This window comes from Oratosquilla oratoria, chromosome 6, assembly GCF_046742065.1.
Source record: "Oratosquilla oratoria isolate Oo_2021 chromosome 6, ASM4674206v1, whole genome shotgun sequence".
In the NCBI taxonomy this organism is placed as follows: Eukaryota; Metazoa; Arthropoda; class Malacostraca; order Stomatopoda; family Squillidae; genus Oratosquilla; species Oratosquilla oratoria.
Window position 1 is genome coordinate 73,158,086 of NC_134782.1, and position 8,466 is coordinate 73,166,551.

Here is an 8,466-nt window from a genome sequence, read left to right on the forward strand (position 1 = left end):
GATCTTCCCTATTTCCTCCTTTATGTATTGGTACTATGTTTGCATCTTCCCAATCTTGCAGTACCTTTCCTTCTTTGAGTGAGAAATTTATTATCTTGTATAGTTTGTCTGTCAGTTCGTCTATACACTCTTTCAGTGTCCAATTTGCAATTCCGTCTGGTCCATGCAATTTCCTAACATCTAGTTTTTTTTTTATTTGATCTCATTTCTTTTTGTGTTACCTTTATTTCTTTAATTTGGGGTGATCTTTCTTGTTTTCTATCTTCCCAAAATTATGAGCTCTCAATTGTAAAAACCGACCTGAAATGTCTGATCATGACTTCTGCCATTTCTGTGTCATCTATATATTCTTTATCTCCTTCACGCAGTTTCACTATTTCATGTTTATGCTTTAGTTTTTCATTTATATATCTGTAAAAGTTTAGGCTGATCCTTACATTTGTCAATACAGGGGGTCACCGCAATTCGACAGGGATGGGGCGGTCTATCATCGGTCAAATCTGGGTTCTGTCGAATCATGGTGCAGTTTTTCCCATAGGAATACATTGTAATTAAGGGGGATAGTGACCGACCTCCAGCCCAGACCCCCCCAAAAATATCACTATGACCTCTAAAAAACACTAACTTAGACTAAATCAGTAATATTAAAGGCTTCATTTTTATCTAATTTTGTTTATTAAACACATTAAGCTGCTGTACAGTACATTTTTGGTGGTGGATGTTGTGGCCTGCAAGTCCTCCCACAGTGACAAGGCACACTCCTGCACGAGCGCCGTACTGATCGGCATCTTGCATTGTGTCCTGTCCTCTATCCACTTGATCAACATGTCCTCCATTGTGTCGAGATGGGAGTCCCTTGAGCCATGGAGAACAAGGGAAGTCGTGGAAGATGCTGATGGAGCGGCCTGGCGGTACTTGTCCCTGTTCTTCCAAATCGTTGATACTGTTGATCTCAGGACACCCATTTCTGCTGCAATGGCAGAATGAGCCATACCTGCCTCACACTTTCTTATAAGCTCAAGCTTATCTTTGAAAGGCAGGAATGTGTGTTTCTTAGGGGTGGGGCAGGAGGTGGATTTGCGCGGCATGGTGGTGGAACAGCAGAGCGTGGCTTGCCTCGACGATGGCTGGGGCAAGAGTGAGACAGAGTGGCGCATCGGGAGTGACGGCAAATTTGACCGGGTGTGTGGCGCGCGAGATTTGAATGTCGAATTGTCGAGTCTGGCTGTCGAACCTTGAGGGTTGGGTATAAATTAGCTACTGTCGAATTTGCGATAATTCGAATTGCGAACGGTTGAATTGCGGTGACCCCCTGTAATATTGTTTTCATAATTTCTTTCCTGTGTATATTCACATATTCGTTCCTAAGTTTTATATATGTTTGCCATTTGGATGTTTATTTTTTGACTTTTTTTCCATCTTTTCCAGGCTTTGATTCTTCTGTCTCTAGCCTCACTGCACCTTTTGTTATACCATCACTTTATATAAATCTCTTTTTGTTTGTTTTTTGGTACATATTTGTCAATTCCTTCCTTGTACTTTTCTTTGAATATGTTCCATTTGTCTTCCATCTTTGTTTCCTCTTTAGAGAATTTGTCCCAGTTAGTGTTTTGGAAATTTTTTCTTAGTTTTTCAAAATCCGTTTTGTTGTACATTAATCTTCCTTCTCTATGCTTATCATTCCTACCTACATTGTTCTGTTCTTTTAATTCAAACTCTATAAGTATATGGTCACTCTTTCCACTTGGTGTTTTATACTCCATTTTGTTCACAATATCTGGTTCAGAAGTTAATATTAAAGTCTAGTTTCGACGGTTCCTCATTGTTTCTATGTCTAGTATTTTCCTTAACCCATTGTGTTAGGGTGTATTCGATAGTCATATCTAGTAGGATGTTGCTCCAATGATCTTCTCCCCCTTTTACAATCATTTCTTCCTAGATACCTTTATTTCTTCCTTTGCATAAAAATTGCCCATAATTACTATGTTTCCACCCTCTTTCAGTAACTCATTTAGGACATTCATTGTGTCTTCCAGTAATTTAGAATGTTTGCTATCTGACCAAGCCTGTGTTTTTGGTGGTTACTGCCACAAATTTTCTGCTTTTCATCTTTTTGTTTACAATTTTGTTCATAATTACTTCTACATTGCCTTTGTCTTCATTAATCTTTGTCACATATAGACCCTTTTTGGTCAATATCATTACACCTCCCTGCTTGTCTGTTCTATTTTTCACCCAGTGTATTTACCTAGTTGTATTTTACGGGAGGGGGAGCTATGCTCATGGTGTCCCATCTTCGTAGCTCATTATATTTAAACTGTTTTTAAATGTTTTTAAATTCATAAATTGTTTTTGCACACACCACTTTTTCATCTAACTTGCTCCAGATGTCTATTACTCTTTGGGGAAAGCTGTTCTTTTTCAGGTCCCTTCTATAACTGTCTTTCTTGATTTTCTTTCTGTGTCCTCTTGTATGTCTACTATCCCATTTTATTAGATCCTCTCTATCAATAGTTTCTATGCCTTTCATGATCCTATAAATAGTTATCAAGTCTCTGTCTTCTTTGTTCAAATGTCCGTAGTTCAAGTTTTGTTAGTCTCTCTTCATATGATAGTTCTGAGAGTGTTGGTGCTAATTTTGTAATTGCTCTTTGTATTCTTTCAAGTTTTGTTATACATTTTTTTGTACTCTGTGACCACATTGTCGCTGCATATTCCAATCTTGGTCTTATCAAAGTAACTAGTATTTTCTTCACCATTTCTTCATCCGGGTATGTAAATGCCACTTTGATTGTTCCTATTAAATTATAAGTTTCTCTAAAAATCTTGTTTATATGTTTCTCAGGGGACATATTATTCATAATAATGACTCCCAGATCCTTCTCATTTTCTACTTTTTTTTATTTCTTCTTCCAATTCATATGATCCCACTATTCTTTTTTTTTTTTTTTTTGCTTCTTCCAAATTCTATTATACTACACTTCTTGATATTGAATTCCATCTCCCATTTCCTACTCCATTCCCATACTTTATTGAGATCACTCTGTAGCAACTCACAATCTTCTTCAGTGTTCACTTTTTTCAACAATTTTGCATCATCCGCAAAGAAGCTCATATAACTTTCAATTCCTTCATCCATATCATTAATATATATAGCAAACACTATTGGGGCCAAAACTGTTCCTTGTGGAACATCAGTTATCACTTCATCCCAGTTGGAGTGTTTGTCTCTTATCACCACTCTCATATTTCTTTCATGCAAGAAGTCTTCCATCCACTTCAGTAGTTTGTCCTGTATTCCTCCTGCAGTTTCTAATTTCTTTAGCAACTTCTTATGTGGCATCTTATCAAAAGTTTTTTCAGGTCTAGAAATGCACAATCAGCCCATCCATCTCTTTCTTGTATTACATCTATTAGCCTTGAATAGAAACACATTAAGTTTGTGACGCATGATCGTCCTTGTCTAAATCCAAATTGCCTTGGATTTAGTTAATTGTTTTTTTCCCAAATGCTTTACCTATCTATTTTTAATAATTCTTACACAGATTTTAGCTATCGTATTTGTAAGAGTGACCGGTCTATAGTTAGTAGGGTCTTTCTTGTTTCCCCCTTTATATATTGGTACTATATTTGCTCTTTTCCAATCTTCTGGAACTTTTCCCTCTTTCAATGAACTGTTTATTAGGCTATGTATTTTGTCTGTTAGTTCATTCCTGCATTCTCTCAAAATCCAGTTTGCCATTTCATCCGGTCCATGTGATTTTCTGACATCAAGATTTTTCAAGTGTTTCATTATTTCATTCCTTGATTCTTCTATCTCTTTCATAGGGGGGAACTCTCTCCTCCCATTTGATATCTCTAGGTTGTATGTTCTCCCTTGTAAACACCAATTTAAAATGCTTATTCATAATTTCTACCATTTCTATTTCCTCTGTGTATTTGACTCCTCCTTGTAGTTTCTCTAATTCTTGCTTGGTTTTCAGTTTGTTGTTTACAAATCTGTAAAATAGTTTTGGTTGATCTTTACATTTTTCTATGACATCTTTTTTGTATTTTATCTTTTCTTCTCTGCGCACTTGTACATATTCATTTCTATAACTAGTATATATTTTCCATTTTTCAGGTCTTTTGTCTTTTTTCCATTTTATCCAAGCTTTATCCCTTTTGTCTTTTAACCCCCTACATCTTTTGTTGTACCAGCACATTACATATCCTTTTTCTTGCTTTTGTCTTGGGACATACTTTTCCACTCCTTTATAAATTTTTGTCAAAATACTCTGTTTCTTTTCTACTGTTGTTTCCTCCATGTGTATTCTTTCCCAGTCAGCTTCTTGAAAGAATTCTTTTATTTTGTCAGTTTGTTTTTTCATACATCAATCTTCCTTTTCTATATTGTTCGTTTTTTTCATGTTTTTTTCCTCAGTTCTAGTTCAACCAATATGTGGTCACTTTTACTTATTGGTGTTTTATATTCAATCTTGTCCACTATTTCAGGTTCTGGTGTGATTATTAGATCCAGTCTCGATGGTTCTTCCTCATTTCTATACCTAGTATTCTCTTGTATCCATTGTGTCATTGTATGTTCAATAATCATATCGAGTAATACATTTCCCCATATGTCATCTCCCCCCCTTCACTGTCATCTCTTCCCAGCAGATTTCTTTACAATTAAAGTCACCCATTATAATTATTCGTCCTCCATCTTCCATTATCTTACTTAGTGATATCCTGGTGTCTTCTAACATATTTTTGTGTTCTCTCTTTTCCCACGAAGCCTTTTTAGGAGGCACATAATTTACTACAAACTTCCTGCTCTTCCTATCCTTGTACTTCACTTCCATCGTAATCATCCCTACTGTATTCTTTCCATATGTGACATTCCTCACATTTATATCCTTCTTAGTCTGGAACATAACTCCACCCCCTTGTTTTACCTCTGTTTCTAATCCAACAACTATATGCACCATGTCCTACACTGTTGGGTGGTAATGGACCTTTCAATTTTGTCTCTATAATTCCCATTATGTCCGGTTCTTTTTCCTTCAGGTAATCATTGAGTTTGTACAAGCCTGTTATTAATCCATCTATATTTGTGTAAGACACTTTTAATTTTCTGCTACTTCCATTGTGTTTTCTGTTTCCCTTCCATTTTTCTCTACTATGAACCATTTCCTCACTTTCATTTTCACTACTCTCCAATAGAATTTCTCTTTTTCTGTCTGTTCTTTTCTCGTTTTTTTCCTTAGCTTCTAGTCTTTTTTGTTTTCTCATCCTCTTTCCTTTTTATTCTTTTCTCTTTTTATCCCTACCTGTTTATACTGATCACTGTCTGCTAGTTTCCCTGTTTTTGTTAAGATATTCTCTGCTGTCGTTTGACCTGAATTTGATCTTAATTGGTCTGGTCTTATCAGTATTGTATTTCCCGAGCCATATATTATTCCATTTGTTTCCCTATTTCTGGTTCATCTTCTTGAACTACTAATATACTATTTACTTTTTCCTTTTCATCCTTTATTCTTGTAGTTCTCTTTAGATTATACTTCTCTTCCATCCCTAATATAATTATACATTTCTTTTTATCTGCTAAATCTCTTACTATATTCTCCTTCTCTCTCATCACTAATAACTGTGCCTTGAGTTTGTTCCTTCATCTGTTGTTTCACTATATCTCTAAATTCAGTTTTGTTATCCTCCTGAACCTTTTTCCAACCACTTCTTTTATGGACTCATTATTCTCTTTATTATTCCTCTTTAATTCCTCATTCTCTTCCTTTACTTCTCTTAACTGTCTTTTTAATTATTCTACTTCTTTAGTAAGATTTTAATTCTCTTTTCTTAGTTCTTCTAGTTTATCATTTTTATCTGCAACTAGAGTTAATTGGTTAAACCTAACCTTCCATTCTTCATTCATTTTTTTTAGTTTCTCCTCTAGATTTACTATTTGGGGGAGGTTATCCGCTATTCCCTCTTTAAATCCATAAAAGCAGTTATCATCTCTGTCGCGCTCCTTGTTTACGACTAAATATATAGATGGGTAGGTGGTAGCTGGCCAAGATAGTTTAGATCACAAGGAACATGAACAAACTTTATACATATAGTTTTCACTTCACATTTGGTGGTGAATAAGACTAATATTTCTCAAATATGTGACTTTTATTATTGATATATTATTACTTGAAAGTCAAAATAGGCGACTGTTATGTGTGCGGGTGTGGGAGGCTGGACTTAATTAATAGACACCGACCTTGTATGAATCCTGGTTGCAGTTCCAACTGTAACCTCTGATCGTTGAACGAATCACTTGTACTTAGCTTTAGGCTAGATTGATATATAATAGTTTAGAGCTCTGACAACTTTAACTGAATACTTTTGAGTGTCCGAGCAGACTAAACTTGACTTAGATGTTGGCTAGGAAGAAAGCTCTTAATGATATAAGCTCCTCCTACAACTAATTTTGATTTGCTAAAAATCTCTCTGTATGGGAGAAATGGCCAATGGGGACACGTGAGAAACATACGCCTCTTCTAAGTTCCCGCCTTCCGTAAACAAGGCTCAGTTTATACGGGGGTCAGAGGTCATGAATCCATTACAGAAAGGACAACCTCACGAGACAGAAAGTGTTATGGGCTGATAAGGTACCCAGTGCGCGACGCGATGACGAAAACTAGTATCACTGTCTAGTGGTGATGATGCCGTCGTCAAACCAATCACCATATCTCTTTCCATTGAGCTGCTATTATCTATATTTCTGCTCTTCACACCTCTGCTTCCTTGTTGTTCATCTGTATATTCTGACCCCCCGCTTGTTTACGCCATTCGTCCCCCTCCTCATCTCCTTCCATTTTCCTCAGTAATCCCTCCCCTTCTCCTTTTTCTTCCCCTTCCCTATTAATACAACACAGGTACTTCCTTGTCGTTGTGATCCTCGAAATTTGCAGTTATCTCTTGGAGTCCAAACTTCATTGTCACCTCTACTGATGTGTGTGTGTATTTACCTAGTTGTATCTTGCGGGAAGGGGAGCTATGCTCGTGGTGTCCCGCCTTTGTATCTCGCAGTGTCTAGTTTACTTATAAACTCATGAATGGTTTTTGCGCATACTATTTCATTATCCAGTTTGTTCCAAGTGTCCACTACTCTATGTGGAAAACTGTTTTTCTTCAGTTCTCTTCTGTAGCTATGTTTTTTGATTTTCTTTCCATGTCCTCTTGTGTTTCTCTTGTTCCAGTTTAGTAAGTCCTCTATCGAGTATCTCTGTGCCTTTCATGATTCTGTAGATGGTCAGTAGGTCACCTCTCTCTTCTTTGCTCCAGCGTTGGTAACCCCAGTTTAGCCAATCTCTCCTCATATGATAGGTTTGCAAGTGCAGGTGCCATTTTTGTTGCTGCTCTCTGGATTATTTCTATTTTCTTTATACTGTATTCTTTTTGGTACTGGGTGACCACAATGTCACCGCATACTCTAGTCTAGGCCTTATCAATGTAACCAATATTTTTTTTATCATGTCTTCGTCCAAGTATGCAAATGCCATTTTTATTGATCTTAGCAAGTTGTAAGCCTCCCCCGACAATTTTGTTAATCTGTTTCTCATAGGACAAGTTGTTTGTGATAATTACCCCCAAATCTTTTTTGGATCCTGCCTTCTTTACCTCCTTGGTTCCAATTGTATATTTTCCTGATATTCTGTTTTTGCTTTTTCCAAACTCCATTATGCTACACTTCTTAGTATTAAAGTCAATTTCCCATTTCTGACTCCAGTTCCATACCTTATTCAGGTCTTCCTGCAGTGCTTCAGTCCTTATCAGTTTCTACTTTCCTTAACAGTTTGGCATCGTCTGCAAAGAAGCTCATGTAACATTTCACATCCTCATCAATGTCATTCACATAAATAGCAAGCATTATTGGTGCCAATACAGATCCTTGCAGTACTCCACTGATCACCTCTTTCCAATCTGAATATTTTTCTCTAAGCACTACTCTCATCTTTCTATCAGTCAGGAAGTCCTCCATCCATTTTAGTAGGTTCCCTTGTATTCCTCCTATGTGTTCCAGTTTTTTGTTTAGTAATTTTCTGTGTGGTACTTTGTCAAAAGCTTTTTGCAAGTCTAGGAAGGCACAATCAGCCCATCCATTTCTTTCTTGCACTATGTCTATTAGTCTTGAGTAGAAGCATATTAAGTTTGATGCATGATCTTCCTTGTCTGAACCCAAATTGTCTTGGGTTTATTATGTTGTTGTCTTCCAGATGTTTTACCCATCTATTCTTCATGATTTTCTCACAAATTTTGGCTATAGTGCTTGTTAGTAATACTGGCCTATAGTTGGTGGGTTCTTCCTTGTTTCCTCCTTTATATATTGGTACAATGTTAGCATTTTTCCAGTCTTTAGGTATCTTTCCTTCTTTGAGTGAGCTATTTATTATGTTTGGTATTTTGTCCGTTAGTTCTTCTTTGCATTCCTTTAGAATC